Source organism: Diospyros lotus, chromosome 13 (genome assembly GCF_014633365.1).
Source record: "Diospyros lotus cultivar Yz01 chromosome 13, ASM1463336v1, whole genome shotgun sequence".
Classification (NCBI taxonomy): domain Eukaryota; kingdom Viridiplantae; phylum Streptophyta; class Magnoliopsida; order Ericales; family Ebenaceae; genus Diospyros; species Diospyros lotus.
In genome coordinates, this window is record NC_068350.1 from 36,444,067 (window position 1) to 36,464,311 (window position 20,245).

General features: G+C 39.0%; 2 protein-coding genes across 9 annotated transcripts in view; both read right to left on the minus strand.

Annotated features, from left to right (window-relative positions):
* The window catches only part of LOC127788577 (uncharacterized), a 30,716-nt gene extending 20,235 nt beyond the window's left edge, over positions 1 to 10,481 (minus strand). Inside the window, exon 1 of one of the 6 annotated variants that reach the window (XM_052317036.1) lies at positions 10,305 to 10,481. The gene's annotated coding sequence lies outside the window, so the exon portion shown is untranslated. The other 5 variants (XM_052317035.1, XM_052317034.1, XM_052317033.1 and 2 more) reach the window with 5 other exon arrangements.
* A 3,734-nt stretch (positions 10,482 to 14,215) lies between these two features.
* LOC127788343 (disease resistance protein RGA2-like) overlaps positions 14,216 to 20,245 on the minus strand; it is a 55,358-nt gene continuing 49,328 nt past the window's right edge. For 2 of the 3 annotated variants that reach the window (XR_008020323.1, XM_052316494.1), the window contains one exon: positions 14,216 to 15,193. The gene's annotated coding sequence lies outside the window, so the exon portion shown is untranslated. The remainder of the gene's footprint in view (positions 15,194 to 20,245) is intronic. The other variant, XM_052316496.1, reaches the window with a different exon arrangement.

Sequence of the window (20,245 nt, forward strand, 5' to 3'; positions counted from 1 at the left end):
ATACCAATTTGTCACGGCCTAAGCCTGACAACATTCCTTCTTCCTATTCGGAATGAACGGGAAGATGTTTTCTAAGGAACTAAGCAATGAACTGAGGAAGAAATAAAGAAGATAAGAGAAGTAAGAGAGAATTGAGAGAGAAAGAGATACTGTGAAAAGGGATAAACGATATGATATTCTTCAATAATTCCCCAGGAAATGGGTAGTAGACGATTTATACAACTAGCCAAGGAAAATTCCTTACTGCCAGGCTGTTGTAACCACCTTTGCCAGCTCATTCTACTTGCATGTGGATTCTCTAGGCTAACAACCTCTAACAAACTAGAGAATTACAGCAGTAACAAAAATAGAAATTACCAAAATAACATCATAGTAATAACAGAATGCAAGAAATTGAAATCTATTTCCTAAGGTTAGATTCGTAGCGTGACACCGGCTCCCTTTAGGAGACAACCTATGCCTCTTAGCGAAGGCGTCCAGGCCATCTCATGCAAGTAAGCTTGTTCAGCGGCTTGTCCCACTGACGTAGGATAGAGCATCTTGACCATGGGACGGATCTATTCATCAACCCATTGATGAAGCTAGATACAAAATAAGCCTCATCCAAAGAGGGGTGAGCTAAGGACAACAGCAATCTCTGTTCCTCAAATTTCACTAAGTACTCTTCCATCGATCCCTTCTGCTTTAGCTTATTGAATTCTTCTATGACGTTGGTCCTCGTCTTCTCCCCAAACCGGTTGCATATGTCATTCACGAACCGTGGCCAACTCAGCTCTTCTCTTCCCCTACTCCAATTCTGGAACTAGGCATCGGCTACATCATCCAACTAAGTTGCGGGCATATTCACCTTGTCCTTCTCTGCCACTCTGTACTGGTAGAAGACCCTCTCGCAACATCTCACCCACCATCGAGGTCGGTCGAGTTCGAACAGGGGAATGTCCATCCGCGGCCCTTGAGGATTGAAGTGGTTCAATCCTCCTCAATTCGTGATACCGTCCTTTGTTTCCCCCTTGTCCCCTGCCTTTACTGGGTTATCAGGCCCTTGCCTCACCCTCAGTGTAGTCAGAATGCGTCGATGAGGCCCTCGAGGGAAAATCAGTCGGCAGACTGGCCTAGGGCTACCTAGCAAAGATGCTTAGAGCAACACTCACTTGCTGGCTTAACCCCGCGAATTCCTCCCTGATTCCACTAATGACCTGATCTAAGTTCGTTGCATACCCCATGAATTCCGATCGAATTCCGCTCACAACCTGATCCAAATTGGGTGTGTATTCGGATCAACTCTTGCTAATCTCCTCCGAGGTGTTCCTGATGCCTAATTCCAGAATTTCCAGGTGATCCTTTACTTGTGCCTAGTTCTGGCGCAACTCAGCTTCCATGGCATCCAGCCACGATTCCGCCTGCTTTGCTCACGTTCCTTCAACCATTCCATGCTCCGACAGGCCACCAACTCTGATACCAAATGTCAGATCTCGGGATCTAATTGGGGAGCTCTTCCAGAATTTAGGAAAAAAATAGGCGGGAAGAAGGAAAATAAGAAAGAGAGAGAGACAAGAGAGAGATAGAGAGAGAGAATAGAGATTGAATTAGGAGAGAAAGGACTTGTGAATTAATCTTCACATATCCCCATCCTCGTGAGCCGCTTCTTATTTATAGGGGTTGGTTACAACTAGAGACTTCCTCTAACTACTTCTCTAGAACCTCCAAGTGGCTATGTGCCAAGTGGGTTTATTACAGTTAAACCAATCTCCCCTTATACCCTGTTATATTCCTCTAATTACAGACTTGCCCTTGGTCTGTGACACTTAGCTCGTCCTTTAGGCCACTAATGAAACTAGAGACAAAATATTGATCTGTAAGAGTGGGTTGAGCACTCCACATTAATGCCCCTAACTCCTCAAATTTATCTTGGTACTTAGTGACCGTTTCCTTCTGTTTGAGTTTGTTGAACTCCTCAATGACATCGGTTGTGTTCCTTTCTCCAAACCTATCACACAATTCTTCTATGAAATCAATCCACCTCACCCCCATACCCCTAGATCTAGACCATCCTTGGTACCAGCAATCGGCCACATTATTAAGATATGTCATAGCCATGGTGATCCTTTGATTCTTTTGTATGTGATAGAATTGAAATACCTCACACCTTCGGATCCACCAACATGGTTTGGATCCTTTAAACAGAGGTATCTCTAGCCTCGGTAGGGGACTTTGGCTTAGATCTAGGGGAATTCAATTCTCTTACTTGGTCATTCGTCTCCTTGAAGTGTAAATTCCCTGCCTTTGAAGTTCTTTGTGGCCTAGACAAAATGCCTAGTCCCAATGATCTTGTCTCCGTTGCTACTCTAGGAGGAATTTCTGGTGGCTATCAGAATTGCGGAAGCGCGGATAACATGTTAATCACGCTGTTAATCTGCTGATCCATAGACTCCCTCTGCCTCGTTAGCTTCCTCAGAACTCCCTCATTGGAAGCTGTTATATCCTCCCGTAGCTCCTCCTGAATTGTCCACATTTCTTCCCTACTCTGCATCACCACTTCTTAAATCTGAGTGAGCCCGACTTCCATCGCCTCCATCCTGTTCTCCAACTGCTTCAGTCTAGTACCTTCTGCTATTCTCTCGTCTTCGCTTGAATCGTGATCTCGCCCAATTTCGATCTATCGTCACTAGATCACAACCGAGGATGACCGACTCTGGTACCAACTGTCAAGCCTAGAGAGGGAGACTTTAAGTCGATTTGTTTAAGAAGAGAGAATAAAAGATCAGAGAGAGGATTTGGAGAGAGAGAGAATGTGTGTGTGCGTGTTTAGAGGGAAAGAGCTCAATTCACATTCAACAATGAACTCCCATCCTTCCGTGTGAAAGCCTTATGTAGGTTGTTCCTAGTGGTTACATTCAAACCAAGGGTATTTTCGGGACAACTACCGTAACAGATTCGGTTAGCTCCTGCCAATGCAACAATTGAAATTTCAAAATCAAAATCAAAACAAAATTTACAATGCGACCCTTGGGTCGTGACATCTCTTTCTTCCCTTTCCAATAACAAGAGTTGCTTCCTACACTGGTGACCGGGGAAGATTTATCCCTGCACCTGAAACAGAGGCCAACATGCCTCCTCTGTTCCATAGTCTTCCCATATTGGACAGTAGGGGCAAACTGTGTTAAATCCTTCACTCCTTGAGGTCCTCTCCCCATCTCTTTACCATAACTCTTCCCTTGGGGTAGATTACCTTGCGTGGACCTCTTGGATATAATTCTTTGCTTCTTCATCAGTGCCTCCACAGTTAATTCGTGGAGCCTGGCACTATCAGCAGCATGTTTGAGAGTCCTAGGTTGGAGTACCTTCACCATTGGCCTTAACTCCTCATTCAACAACTTATAAAACTTGAAACGAAATAGGCCTCTGTTAAATATGGATTATGGTTGAGCATAAGAGCCTTTAGCTCTTCAAACCTCAACTGGTATTCCATCACCGGTCCTAATTGTCTGAGCTTGTTGAATTCTTCCACCACATGCATACATCACATGCTAGGACAAACTACATTACTTCCTCCTTAAGCTTAGGCTAGCAAAACATTTGCTAAACCTTGTGATAAGTGTTTTGTACCCCTGAGTGGCCCCCTATATGTGACTCATGTAGGGCCTATAATATCTTCTTCTTCAATTCTTCACTGCTCCCAATAACCAGCCTCCCCTTATATCTTATCACTTGCATAAGTATACCCTTCCTTACTTCCTGGGTCTATAACTAGTTGCTCTAGGAGGGTCTTAACCTGATTGTCCCCCTCATAACTTCTTGCCACTTCCTAACACCAATTGGGTATCACGACAGTGATAGAAGTAGCCATTCCTTCCTCCATACACCTAGAAAGGGCATCTGTTGCAATGTTCTCCTTTCTCCTTCCTTCCAAGTAGTGTCTCCATTTCTCCATTGCAAATATAACTGCCAAAAGCTCCTTCTCATATATGTCAAGGCTTGCATGCCTGGGAGCTAAGACCTGGCTTATAAAAGTTAGGGGTCTACCTTCCTATATGAGTACAGCCCCTATACCCATCCCACTTGCATCCATTTCAACCACAAAAATCTTGCTAAAGTCAGGTAAACTCAACACTGGGGCTTCACTCATTGACTTCTTCAATAATTCAAAAGTGGTCCAAGCCTCCTGACTCCACACAAATTTATCCTTCTTTAGCAAATCTGTGAGCAGTTTGCTAATTTCCCCATACCCCTTCACAAACCTTCTATAATAGCCAATCAGCCCCAAAAATCCTCTCAAGGCCTTAAGGGTTGTAGTCCTTGGCCAATTGGTCATGGCTGCCACTTTGTTTGGGTCCGTACTCACTCCCTAACTAGAGATAATATAACCCAAATACTCCACTTGACTTTGTGCGAAGGCACACTTTGACCTTTTGATATACAACTTGTTGAGTTTGAGAATCTCGAATGTAGTCCTTAAGTATTTTAAAAGGAGGTCAAAGGTAGGCCTATATATCAAAATGTCATCAAAGAACACAAGTATAAAGTTTCTAAGGCGGGGTTCAAAGATTTGGTTCATAAGTGATTGGAAGGTAGCTGGAGCATTTGTTAGGCCAAATGGCATGACAAGAAACTCATAATGGCCATGGTTGGTATGAAATGCAGCCTTAGGTATGTCAAGGGGGTTCATCTGGATCTGATGATAGCCGGATCTTAGGTCAAGTTTAGTGAAAATAGTAGCATGTTTCAATTCATCTAACAAATCTTCAATAAGAGGGATGGGAAATTTGTCTTTGATGGTAATTACATTTAGTTGGCAGTAATCAATGCAAAACAGCCATGAACCATCTTTCTTTTTAACTAACAACACAGGGGATGCAAAGGGGTTATGGCTGGGCCTGATGATTGACTTTTGAAGCATCTCCTCAACCAATCTTTCTATTTCTATCTTTTGGTTAGGAGGGTATCGATAGGCTCAGATATTAACAAGGTGTGAGGTAAAAGGTTGATTGTGTGGTCAATAGGCCGGGTTGGGGGTAGGGAATTAGGCCCTACAAACAGATTCTCAAATTCAACTAGTAGCATATTAAGGAGGTCAGATTGATGTACCTTGATGTCAGCTTGTGGGAGATTGCTGATAGTTAGCATAAAATCTCCTTCTGCCTCCAGCTCTTCTTCCCTTCTTTTAGTGGCTTGGACACAGAACAACTGAGCTACTTGATTGATCTTCTACTTAATCATCTTCTGCAGCCTTCTCCTAGTTTCATCTTACAAATCCCCAACTCCTTGTTCCCTGTCAGTGTCATTTGTTTCCCCTCCTTCTCAAATGTCACCCTCATTTTGTTAAAATTGAAGCAAATCAGGCCGACATGCTTCATCCAATCAACCCCTAACACCACATCACACCCTCCTCGTTTTAGGAGTCTCAAGTTAGCTTCAAACCCTTCTCCTTCCATCTCCCAACAAAATCCGATACATGCCGAGCTGCTCATGACTTTGTTACCATTTTCCATGGTCACTATCAATGGTTGTGTTGGGATCAAGGGGCATTTCAATTTCGGGTCGTCCCCTCATCCAAAAAACTGTGGGTACTCCCATTGTCGATGAGGATCATCAGTTTGTTGTCCTCTACATTTCCCTCAACCTTAATGATTTTGCTATTTGTCAAGCCCTTCAAGGCATGCAGGGATATCTCCTCATTGCCCTCCTCTTCTCCTTGTGGTTGGGATGTCTCCTCCTAATCTGCCATCTCTCCTTCTTCACCTTCCAACAACAAGAGTTGCTTCCTACACTGGTGACCGAGGAAGATTTATCCCCGCACCTGAAACATAGGCCAGCCTGCCTCCTCTGTTCCATAGTCTTCCCATATTGGACAGTAGGGGCAAGCAATGTTAAATTCTTCACTCCCTGAGGTCCTCTCCCTATCTCTTTACAATAACTCTTCCCTTGGGGCAAATTACCTTGCGGGGTCCCCTTGGCTATAATCCTTCGCTTCTTCATCAGTGCCTCCACAGTTCATTCATGGAGCTTGGCACTATCAGCAGCATGTTTGAGAGTCCTAGGTTGGAGTACCTTCACCATTGGCCTTAACTCCTCATTCAACCACTTATAAAACTTGAAACGAAATAGGCCTCTGTTAAATACGGAATAGGCCTCTGTTAAATAAGAGCCTTCAGCTCTTCAAACCTCAATTGGTATTCCATCACCAGTCCTACCTGTCTGCGCTTGTTGAATTCTTCCACCATATCAGACAAGCCTCAATCCCCAAATCTCTCACAAAGCTCCTTAACAAAATCCTCCCATCTACATTCCTCCTGAACCTTGGACCATCCTTGGAACCAAGCGTCCCCTACATCATTGAGATATGCAACCACCATAGTCACCTTTTGTGTAGGCACCCCTAACCTAGGGACCCACAGAAAGATGACATATATGCCAAACCAATTAAAAGCATCACACATACTCCTTAGTATTAACAACGGAAGCCACACTCATACATTCTTACCCATGGACATATACATTAGGGTCCACATACCCACATATCCCTTCAAGGGTACAACCTAGAACATAAATAAGCATAACTTAATATTACACATCACAAGACATCCCCCAAGGACCTTTTGGTTGAGACGACTCTATACACACTTCTATCCCACGACTCCAACTTCACTTGGCTCGCCTTCTACTTTAACTTTACCCTTACCTGGAATGATACAAGCAAACATGAGCCACAAGGGCCAACAAGTATAACTGGAAGAAAGCGAGCATAAGAGTCATGGGTATTGAGAGGCAAAAGAGTCATGAATGCCATTTATGGTACTTTTCACATGATAATATGATGAAACATGCATCCATGCTCATATGCAATCATAAACATGGGACCAAAGTCCAAAACCATGGGATCGAAGTCCATATCATAAACCTGGGACCAAAGTCCATCTCTGAGCCGAAGTTTTTCTCTACGGATATATCCTGCGGACTCGTCTGTTGCGCGCGCGCGTCATGAAGTCTTTACAGTTGAAAACCATTTTCGTGCACATCCTCTATGCATCATCATAACACGCATTTTTGTAATAACTACTCATATATATAACTGACATGTGATTAACGAAACAATATGCACAATAGGGCAACATTCACGCAAGAGAACATCAAACCCTTGCATGTCCTCAATAAAGCATCATTCCCAAAAAAAAATGGGGTGATTCAAAGCCCTATTTGTGACTAGGAGGTATAAATGGGAACCATAGAATAATTCTCTAGGAAAGGAGAATAACTTGTAATATAACTTGCTAAAATAGCAGCATAAACTTGCAACCACAAGGAATAGAGAATGGAACTTGCAAGAATAGGAAGAGAACTTGCATGAAGAGGAATTGAACTTGCTTATTAATAAAAAGACTGAGATCTTGCCTCTTAAGTGAAATAAAGAGGAAGAAGAACTTGCCTTTAGATATTTTTCTTTAACCCCTACTACGAACCAGGGTCGCTTAGCGATTAACTCCATTCCACTGAACACACCCACAACGTACCCACAATACCTTTATCTCAATTATAAGGCTAAGCAATTCATTAAGTAGTCACGGTCTAAATTTACTAACTTATTAATTTAGCTAACTAATTAACTTACTAAATAAATTAAAACTCCTAAATATCCTTACCTTACTAAAATCTCTCCAAGAGTCTCTTCTTTCCTTCACATATTACCCTGAGCACACCCCAGATCTTCTCCTATTTATAGCCTCATTTGCCCCTTGATTTCATTCTCCAAATTTCAAAGCTAATAATGGCCTTGGCTTTTCTCCTGATACGTGGCTGCAAATTGGCAACCAGAAAAGAGGTAAAAAGGAAGCAAAACGGGTGAGTGACAGAGGGAGCACCAGCGCGCGCCATGTGGCGAGGCTGGGCTGCGCATGGCCAGCAGCTGGCCTCCCCAAAACGGCGCCGTTTTGGGGCGCCTTATGCTGGAAAAATCCAACAATTTCCCTTTGGTGCGCACAGCCCATCAGAATCGATCCCGCGTCCCACGCCTGGCCACCCTCGTGCGCAACCCCCCGCGCTGCCACTTACCTTCAATATATATATACACCCAAATAAATTTAAAGAGACCCGCAGCCCACTTTCCAAAATTTCGCCACAGCCCCAAACTTCAGAAAACCTACACTTACACCCTCTTTAATAATTCCATAAATACTCTCACATAAAATAATTAATTGCCTTAATTTTCCATTTTCCCGAAACATCATAAATAAATATTTTCTCTGAAATTTTCAATAACAACCTCAAATACCAGAGTTAATAATTGCTAATTATCTCAAAATTTCGGGATGTTATCTTTTGTCTCTCTGTCACTCCATACCATTCAAACATCCGCTCGCATCTCCTGATCCACTAGCGTGGACTAAGCCCATCGAACAACGGTATTTCCAATAGTGGCATGGGTAGACCATGTTGATTCTGTCCCACCGGCGCCTCCGACCACCGTCTCCACCCCAATTCACCATGCTCTTCTTCTCCTTCAAAGGTTCTTGTTGTCCTTTGATTCATCCCTTGTCCTTGCACGATCAAATCCACTCGCTCCTACCCCGGTAGAATTGGATTTGTTGTCTCCCTCGGAGGAAAATCAGGTGTGAGATTCATCTGATTTTGTCTCGCGAACATCACCATGAAGCTCTGCAACTGTTCGCTAATTTGAATTCCCATATTCTCGCGGATTTGGGCGACTACAACCTCCAACTTTCGATCAACAACCAGGATGGCTTTGTGATTTCATTTGGATCCCAATTCCAACTAATCCACTCTACTCTAGAGATCACTCACCGTGGAGCCATACTGCTGCACTTGAGCCTCCAAATTCTTCATCCTAGTCCCTTTAACCATTGTCCGTTACCCTCGATCACCCTGGCCCAAGATAGGCTCTGATACCAAATTGTCAAATCCTAAGGGATCTGGCAATTGTCAATCCAAATCTTCTCCAAATTGATAGAGATCACAAAGGAATTGAGAGAATTCCCAAGGGAAAATGAAAAATGAGAGAGGGAGAGAAGATAGAATTGTAGAAAGAGAGAGAAAGAATTGGAGGGAGAATTCATAAATATTTCATTAACAATCCAAATGCTTCTCAAAGTGGGGTAGGCTGCAATTTATAGCCTCCTCTGTGTACATAGGTTCCCACCTAAAGACTAATAACAACTTATGTACTACATCCTCATGCTCTACTCGAGTACAATCCTTTAGTGCACTAACTGAATTCTGTTTTATTTATTATTTCCACTTCTAGTACTGCCACTTGCGATTACAAACTACATAAGTACACATAATATTGTAAGTACATAACAACCATAGGCCAAATAATCAAAGATCAGGCAATTAAATTTTTTTTATTTTACTTCCCGTGTACATTTATACCTCTTATGAACAATTAGGATTAGATCGCACATCATACACAAAAATCAAGGGAAAACAAGATATAGAAAATTTAACGTGACTCGACCTTAATGCCTATCTCCAGAATCCCACTAACACTATATGAAAAAAGTACAAACACTTCCACCACAGTTTTTGCGCAAGAAAAATTGGAAACCAACCTCGTTACTACACTGGATAACTGGCCGCACACTTTGAGGACTCTGTTTATCTGACCTGTGGAACACACTTTGGGCACAACCATAGTAGCCTGGTTATATCATCTCACAAATTATGTGTATGGTCTGTCAACAGCTAAACTAGGGTTGCCTATTTATAAGCAACAACTCTTAACGGGAAAAGTCTCCTATACTTATCCCGTCCCCCTATTCACATCAGATTCAAATACGAGTGGCCATTTTACATGAGCAGCCATTATCATTATAAGCAATTGTGTACCCTTAATTGATGTCAACATCAGTAAAACTAAAATCCCACACAAGTTAACATCGAGTCAACACAGCAAAGAGCCCAAGCAGTGATGTTAAAAGATCATTATATCCATCCTGCTTTTCACTACAAACTAGTCCCAGAAGCATTTGAAAAACTGGTAATGGTCCTGAACACCCAACATACAAAACATATAAATCAAATGAAAAAAGATAATAACAATAATAAGATTCAGTTTAACGAAGCAACAGGAAATTAATATATCAATGAGGAACAAATAGCACAGCATACAAAGCGATAAACCATTCCCATTAACAGTCCTCCATGAGGATTTCATTGACAGCATATTCTTTTGAAAAAAAGGAAAGAAAAACAACAAATGACATTAAAAAGAATACAAACGAAAATGGTACAGGCAGGCAGAGGAATTTTTTAGAGATTCAGAGATACCCGGGAGAAGATGCTGCCTGTACCTATGGGGTTGAGTTGTTCTTCACCAATGAACCACTGTGCGCGCGTTGTCCGGAAGCTTCCCAACAATGGGGTTTGGTTTGTCATTGTTAACTTTGTGGCGGCATGATCGATGGTGATAATCCTACCTAGCAGAAGACAGGGGAAACGTGTGTGAGATTTGTTCTGACGCGTGTTTGGTTTGCCAGAAAATGTTGGCCCCAAATGATTGGGTCGGCTGAGCAACGTGGGCTTCGTAGGTTGTTGCCCTGTCATAATAATAATATCACAAATTCAATTATATTTTGATTTAAACACATGATATAAAATGTAATGTATAGGGCTTTTGAATGTATATGTGATTTATTTTTTTTACACTTCTTTTTATTAGTTTAAAAATATTTTTAAATAAAATCTTTGAAAAAAAAATTAAGTTTTTATTTTTTCTGTAAGGGCATATTAATAAAAAAAAACACTAAAATGTCTATAATTTTTAATGTTAGGGCATATCTCGAATAATTACAAAGAAAACTAAATTAATAATAGAAAAACACAAAAAAACTCTAAACAAAGCAAACAAAACTAAATTAAACCTCACAACATATCAATGATATACTAGAGGTTATAACATTAAATTGGATCCTTAATCACAGACTAGTCTCTTTAGATTTTTTTTTTACTTTCTCGATCGCATTCTTCTTCTTTCTCATCCATTTCAACTGAGACTTTGACTTAATGAGAATATTCTTCGAGTTTGAAGTATTTGTTCTATCAAATCCTGACTTCTTCTCGACCTCTTTTGCCTTTATTCTTTGTATTTTTTCTCGTCTCTTTAAGACACAAATCATCTACTGAAAGATTCGACTATCCAAGAAAAGTAATATCCATATTCTCTTCCATAAGAGAACAAAATTAATTTTTTTAAAAAAATAAAAAAACTAAGTTACAGGAACATTTTAAAGGGCATGGGTGTAATGCAGCATTTGGTATGTAAAAAGCCTCTAGATGAAATGTCTTTTATATAGCATGTTTAGTAGTTAGATTCAAGTTTGATGATACTACGTATTTAGGTTGTACGAAAATGAAAAACAGATATGATACAAAACGAAGATGGAAAAGCGACATTTTTTTAAAAAAAAGTAGAAAACAGAAACGTGGGAAAATGTGTAAATAAAAATATATAAGAGTTTTTTTGTAAATATAATTTTTAATATAAAAAATTATAAAAAAATAATTATTTAATTTAAAAATAAACATAAATTCTATAATGCATTCTCTAGAAAAAAAATTAAAATTTGTGATTTCATCTCTAATCTCTTCGTGGACGAAAAAGTATTTTTAATTAGAAACACGTTTCTAATATTTTTTTTAATATTATGAAATAGTTTCAAAATATTTCTAAAATTCTAAAAATGACGTAAAAATAATTTTTGAAGTTTTTTTTCTTTTTAAAAATAAAAATATTTTAAAAATATCGAATCTAACACTTCCAAAACATTTCAATACATCATAACTAGGCTTAGGTGTAATGTGGCGTTAATATGAAAGAAGGATTAGGATTAGCTAATTATAGTATAACTTTATTCCATGGGCCATTTCCTTGGGATTATTTAATAGCACCGCATTATTTGAGGGTGAGGTAAGAATTTTAGACAAAATTGCCCTCTTATTTCAACCCAATCTCCATAATTAGGAGTTAGTAGAAGTTTGGGTAAATTAAATTAACCAAATCGAATTTATAAGTTTGGTCGATTCGATTTAATTTTTTTTTATAGAAAATGGTTCGATTCGGTTATATATTTTTTTTCCTAAAAATTGGTTATTTGGTTCGATTATTTTGATATAAATAATCGAACCGTATATATTACCCATAAATCCCCCCGGAATTGAAAGTGTATGTTAATTGTTATTGCCCATGACCCAACCCCTCCCCCAAGTTCCCCCTTCCTCGCGACACCCGAGACAGTCACTCACTTGGAAACCAAGATTGATAGAGAAAGACCCTCTAGCAGACCAACACAAATTGATCGATTTTGTGTTCATCAATGCGTCGCCATCAGTAATAGTCACCTTTGCCTTCGACCCCTTTTCTTTTGCTATCAACAATCGGTCGTGCCCGCCTTTCCCTTTGCTGTATGGCCATTCCATTTGTCTCATTCGTCAGACCCACATCGACGAGTGATGATTGTTTCAACTGTTCCTTCACTTCCTTATTTCTTCCTTGTGCTTGGACAATCGACCCACATCAACGACGACAGACCGTCGACAAAGGTTAGCATCGACAGTTAAGTTAGAATTTTGTAAGATTTTTCAATGTTTTTGACCTTCAGATATGTTAGTTTCTTGATGTATTTCTTTATTTTAACATTTGCAGGTTATTCGCTTGTATTTCCTTCATTTGCACAAACAGATTTATATTCTTTCGTGTGTATCAATTTGTGATTTTGCACAATCGATTCGGTTAAATCAGTTTAGATTTCGATTAGTTCAGTTAATTGGGATTAATTGATTGATTCGATTTGGTTATTACATGCGATTCGATTCGATTCGGTTAGTATTTTTTGATCAATTCAATTAGATTATAACCAAATGCACACCTCAATTCATAATAATACGTGATGGGGTAATTTATATTCCATGGGGCAATTTATATTGCAAGGTGACATGATAGATAGTTTACTTGCACCTGGATGAGTAATTTAGTAATTTTATAATTTCTTAAATAAAGTAATACAACATGAATACCACGTTCCGACCAAATATCCTATATTAAATATTATAAAATATTATTTAATCTCATCACTAATTTAAAAACCAAAAAAGTATATTAAAAAGTATATTTATTTCAAATTACTTTTGTAATTTTAAAATTAATAAAAATATTTTTTATTTATTAAAAATTAATTTATTCAAAAACTAGAATTCCAAAATCAATTATTTGGAATTTCAATTTTCTTTATCCAAAAAACCAAAAAAGTAATAATTCATAATTTTTCACAATAACATAAGAATCAATCATAAGTCATAAGAATGTAAGTGAAATTAAACTTGGCTCAATTGGAGCTAAAATGATTGGGCTCACCCCAATTTCAATAAATCAAACTAATAAAACCTAAATTTGAACAACAATGCACTAAGCTAGCAAGAACAAGGAAACAAGGTCGGGTCAACTGATATGGCCTTTGGAGACTAAGAAAAAATGGAAGAAAATGGTAAACATGTCTTAGATATGATTTTAGAGGTGCTAGAAAAGTTCCATAGCAAGGAAAGATCATTAGAGGGTGTTGCCCTATGAAAGGGCAATTTGGCACAAAAAGGGACTTAAAAGCACTGATGGCTCATGAACAGGGAAAAAAAGGTCTTTGGAGGGCTAAAACCTTTCCTGAAAAATCCAGAGAAATAGGAAACATGCCCCAAAATTCTATATTAAATGTGTAAGCTGTTTGAATAATTCGAACTATGAAGAAAACAGCTAAATTTTTGCAATTCTTTCATTGGAATTGCCTTTCCAAAGACAAGGGAGCTTGAACAAGTAATACATAACACAACAACAACAAACCTTAACCCATTGAGTAGGGTCCATCTTTACATAAATTCTAACACACCAATCATCTTTAATTATGATCATAACTATTCTTATATGTCATATGACGTAACTTTTTTCACTTCATCTACTCTCCTCGCAGATGAGTCTACGAATGCTTATTTAACGTTTCCAAATGTCTAGATCATGCTAAAAACCGCTTCTATATAATATTTTCAATAAGTACTACTTTGATCTTATCACAGATAACCTTATTTCTAGGATTATTAAATATGTTGAGAAATCTCTCCTGTAAAAACAATCACACAGCCACATGACCAAGACCAAGAGAAGTACCAAGATTCACAAATAACCGAACTAAACGAAAGAAAATGAAGAACACAACGCATATACGTGTTTGGATTCGAAAGAATCCTACTCACGACAGAGCCTCCACCTCTAGTCAATCCACTAAAATAATAATCAAGGGATTTACATAATACATGTGCAAGAACATCATGACCATCACAAATCAAAAACCAAAACAAACAAGGTAAAATATATAGAGTACAATGCTCAAAACCCGAGCAACCCATGCACTCAAACCTCACCAATCTCTCACAAAAACCACCCCAAGTGATACATACTTACCGTGAGACAAGATTGGAAACACCTTGCGGTTCGTTCGTCCGTTCTGATTGTCGAGCGCCTTCCCCATTCTTCGATCTTGCTTCTTCGTTTTTCCCTCTCTCTCTTTGTGCGCGTTCTTGTTGCCCGATTAGGGCTTCTTTGTGACTGTTGCACTATAATTTCTCCCAAATCCTAGCCTTTATAAACATGGGCCAAGGGACATGAATGGGAATAATAAGAAAGGGGGCAAGACATGGGCTTGGGCTTTAAATAAGCAAGCCCAACCCAAATCATTTTGAATCACAAATATTAACAAGATAGATATACAATATTTATGTGATGGGTGAGGGTTGAAAATTCAAGCTTACCTAGGTGATATATAATTCTGGGATATGAGCTACCACGTGCTAGTCTCTGCCTATTTATGGGTGTAGTCTATGGGTCAGCCTGTTGCACTCTTTAACTCTCAATACTTTCAGTATCCGGAAGTGCTAAATACCACTTGGATATCAAACAATACTAACATGCCGTCAACACATAAGCGATGCTAAGCAATTAAAATGACAAAATGTGTAAGGGAAATATCTTATGTATTAACAACACGAAAGGAAAAGGAAATAGATACAAAATTTGAATATAGGCATTTTAAATGAATAAGTAATGTGGGTACATTTGTATTCAAATGAATAACTAAACAATATCAATGCTCCATCAAGCGCTATGTCCTATCACGAATACTGCAAGTAGATTAGCTTGAACCTACAAATATGGAAGGAAAGATCATTAGATCTTGAACGTACAAATAGATGAGCTTGGGCTTACCCCAATTTCAATAAATCAAACTAATAAAACCTAAATTTGAACAATAGTACATTAAGTTGGCAAGAACAAGGAAACAAGGTCGAGTCAACAGATATGATTTTAGAGGTGCTAGAAAAGTTCCATAGCAAGGAAAGGTCATTAGAAGGTGCTGCCCTATGGAAGGGCAATTTGGCACAAAAAGGGACTTAAAAGCACTTATGGCTTGTGAACAGGGAAAGAAACGTCTTTGGAGGGCCAAAACATTTCCTGAAAAATCCAGAGAAACAGGAAACATACCCCAAAATTCTATATTAAATGTGTAAGCTGCTTGAATAATTCGAACTAAGAAGAAAGCAGCTAAATTTATGCAATTCTTTCCTTGGAATTGCCCTTCCAAAGACAAGGGAGCTAGAATAAGTAATACATAGCACAACAACAACAACAACAACAACAACAACAACAACAAACCTTAACCCATTGAGTAGGGTCCATTACATAAATTCTAACAACAACAACAACAAACCTTAACCCATTGAGTAGGGTCCATTACATAAATTCTAACACACAAATCACCTTTATTTATGATCATAACTTCTCTTATGTGTCATCCTGCGTAACTTTTTTCACTTCATCTACTCTCCTCGCAAGCGAGTCCACAAATGTTTGTCTAACGTCTCCAAATGTCTAGACCATGTTAAACACCGCTTCTGTATCTTATTTTCGATAGATACCACTTTGATCTTATCATAGATAAGCTCATTTATTTTATTATTAGATAGATATACAATGTTTATGTTGATGAAATAGGAAACAATGACAGCAAGACAATAACACCAAATTCTCAGGATCACACGTAATTATAGGCTGACTAATTGTAATTGTATATATATCACTTTCATAGAATTATGGGCTGATTTATTGTAATTAGATGATTCCAATTTCCTTGTAAATCACAGCTTCTTTGTATTTATAGGCTTGTACAATTCATTTATAATAACAGTTCATATTCTCCTCAATTCTTTTCTTTTCCTATAATCTATAATCTAAAGTCTATTATGGTATCAGACCCTCTATCGAAAAGATAGAATCGATCCTTCCCTCATATCTCCAGTTGTCTTCCCTGCTCTCCCATCTTAAAATTAATCCCTTCAACTAAAGCCAGCAACATGCCAACCGTAACAGTTCTAATCCCTATCATAGGGGTAATAATCAGAACTTTGGCTATCAAAATCAATCTATAATTTTTTGTCAACTATGTGATCAGCCTGGACATAGTGCAAAGTTCTGCCAATCACGTCCACAACCATCATCTTATTCGCCAAGACCCAACATCAATCTGGCTGAGAAAACAACAAATCAGTCAAGCAACAAAAATTGGACCTTGGATTCGGGAGCAACCCATCATATCACATCAGATCTACAGAATCTCTCAGCACACTCTGACTATGTTGGCAGCGAGGACATTGTCGTCAATAATGGTAATGAAATTCCTATTACTCACACTGGATCTACCCTGGTTGAATCTCCGATTACCTCTTTTACACTCGATAATGTTTTATGTGCACCACTTAATTATAAAACAAAATCTTATATCAGTGTCTCAATTTTGCAAAAACAATAACACCTCCATTGAATTTTTTTCCTAACCATTTTGTTGTGAAGGATTTGAATACGGGGGCATCCTTGGCGCGAGGTCGGAATAGGCGCAACCTGTATGAATGGCCAACACCAACACTAAACTCATCATCCACTTCTCAACCATTCACGTCGCTTGCATCTTCCTCTCTGTTATGACACCAACGCCTTGAACATCCATCCTTTGAAATTTAGAAAAAGATTCTTTCAAATAATAACATTTCTGTTTCCAATTATGTCTCTTGCTTGTGCAACAAAAGTCACAAATTATCTTCTGGTATTTCATTTTTAAACTGTACTAGACCTCTTCAAGTTCTCTATTCTGATGTTTAGGGGCCATACCCAGTGACTTCTTTTGGGCAATTTCAATTTTACATTCTATTTGTTGATTACTACACAAAATACACATTTCCACTTAAATTCAAATCTAATGTGACCACCATCTTTGAAAATTTTAAAGCACTCATTGAAAATTTCTTTAACACCAAGATATAAACAATTTACACTGATGAAGGTGGAGAATACAAAGCCATGTCTCACATTCTAGCAAAACATGGCATTCAACACTTAAACCTGACCACCATATACTCCAGAACACGTTGGCTCGGCAGAACGCAAGCATCGTAACATTGTAGAACTAGGACTTACTCTACTTTACACTATGGTTGTGCCTTTGTGTTTCTGGAACTATGCCTTTCAATATGCCACTTACCTGATTAACTGTATGCCAACCCCAGTTCTAAACCACGGCAATCCATATCACAAGCTATTTAGTGATCAACCCAAATACACCTCTCTTCGAGTATTCGGTTGTCTGTGCTATCCTTGGCTTAAACCGTACAATAGACATAAACTCGAACCCCGATCTCAACCATGTGTATATCTCGGATTCTCACAGTCCCATCACTCGTATCTCTGCATTGATCTTAAATCCAATCGCATCTTCATCTCTAGGCATGTCATCTTTTTAGAACCCATCATCCCTTACAAAGTTCAGAATTCGAATGATCTTTCATTAACATCTCAAAATCTTTCCCACTATCAACTCAAATTTTTCAAAACACCCCCTAACACTACATCTACCTCTGTCTCCTCTTCTTCCCCAAATTTTGTGCCCTCCTCGTCCCCAAAAATAATTCCAACCATCCAATTCCGCTTCTCAACAGTTGCGCCAGCCAAGTCTTCGACTGAGGGTGCCCCCCCAATTCAGGTATCCCCTTCAACTTCTCCCCACTCATCTCACCTACCCTCAGTCTCTTTTTCACCAGACCCAGAACAACCTTCACATGCCTCACTCACCCCCATACAATCCCCGCCTCATCGCATCCAAACCCAGTCACAGAACAACATATTCAAACCAAAAAAAATCATCTCTCTACACACCACAGCCACTCCAGCTACCTTTAACCAAGCTGTCTGCCATTCCCAATGGTGTGAAGCCATGGAAGCAGAAATTCTAGACCTTAAAAATAATGCTACAGGGACTCTAGTACCTCCCTCCCCCACACAAAATGTTATAGGGTGTAAATGGGTCTTCCGGGTTAAACAAAATCCAGATGGTTCTATAGCTCGTTATAAGGCGCGCCTTATAGCCAAGGGCTTTCACTAGCATCCCGGCATTGACTTCACAGAAACCTTTAGCCTTGTTGTGAAATCGACTACTATCCGCCTGGTCCTTACACTTGCAATCACTCATGGTTGGAACTTGAATCAGTTGGATGTCAATAATGCGTTTTTGTAGGGCACTCTATCTGATTGTGTTTATATGTAGCAACCTCCAGGATTTGTGGACTCAAAACATCCTTCCTATGTCTGCAAATTACATAAAGCAATATATGGTCTTCGGCAAGCTCCTCGAGCATGGTATAATAAGCTTCGCTCATTTCTTCTTCATTATGGGTTTAAAAACTCCTGTAGTGATACTTCCCTATTCATTTATTCATCTGGATCTCATATACTCTATTTGTTAGTCTATGTGGATGATATTATTATCACAGGGAATTCTTTACCCGTTCTTCACTGATTCACTCGTCAACTATCCAACCGATTCTCCCTAAAAGACCTTGGTACTCTCAGCTGCTTTTTGGGTGTGGAAGCTATTTGTTCCTCTCATGGTCTCTTTCTCTCTCAGCAAAAATATATCTCTGATCTTCTTCACAAGACAGGGATGCATGATGCAAAGGCAGTAAGCACACCCATCTCTCCATCCACTACCTTGGTTCTTGAAGATGGCACTCCTAGTCATGATCCTATGGAGTTTCTTCAAGTGCTTGGGTCTCTTCAATATCTTTCTCTCACCCGACCAGATATTAGTTATATAGTCAACAAGCCGGCTCAGTTTATGCATTAGCCGACAACAAATCACTGGCTGACAGTCAAGCGAGTTATTCGCTATCTTAAAGGCACCTCCCATCTGTTAGATATAAGCCCTTAAGACCAATTCTAGTGACACAATAGGGCTTGATCTTGTAATTCTTTAAACCTTATTTAATGGCAAGTTTTATGTTTAATTGAAATTGCAATATGATTTGAATTGAACATAGAAATATCCTTTAGTATAATAAGGAGCGGATACCATTCTTAATTGTTAAGAATAATCGAGACGGATAATCCACAATACGTTATACTATAAATATGTTCCTGGCCATAGAGTTCCTAACTTGGATAATTAGTAACTCGCAAAGACTGGCACATCGTCTTCCTCATTGTTCGGTATAAGATACCGAAAGACAAGATTGGTGGGTCTCGTACCACTCTGTATAAGATACAGAAGGAAGACGAGTGAGTGCTTGTTATAGGAACGAGTTCACTGAACGGGACTATTAATATTGAATCACATGGGTTTTATCTCACGGGTCAATGATTTAATATTAACTACAGATTTGCATTAGTCCTTAGAACTGAGATGACATGGATATCTGTGTATTAGTGGATTAGGATATCAGCGATATTATATGGTTGTCTTATTCAGGGATAGCCGTACGTATCTATGTGCCTAGTTCAGTGACACACGAGGTATATATGCATCAGATATGGAATCTATCACCTCGAGATATACGAGGAGGATGTCCTATGCGATCCAATAGTCACTTGACGATAAATCCTTGGCCGAGGTAATATGACGACGGAATTTGGATTCCGTAGAGGGTGTGTCATATCAGTCAAGTGTGATTATTGGATATGGTCATACGACGAGATCGAGAGATTTGACCTATTGACTGTGATCTCATATCTCGTCAAGATATAGTATGATAGAGGGATTGTATTGTAGGGCACCGTAGTGTAAGGTTCACATTCTCGCTTCACATTAAATTGGGTAATCATGACATATTGCTAGATGTCACTCATGTTTTACGAGAATTAATAATTGATTAA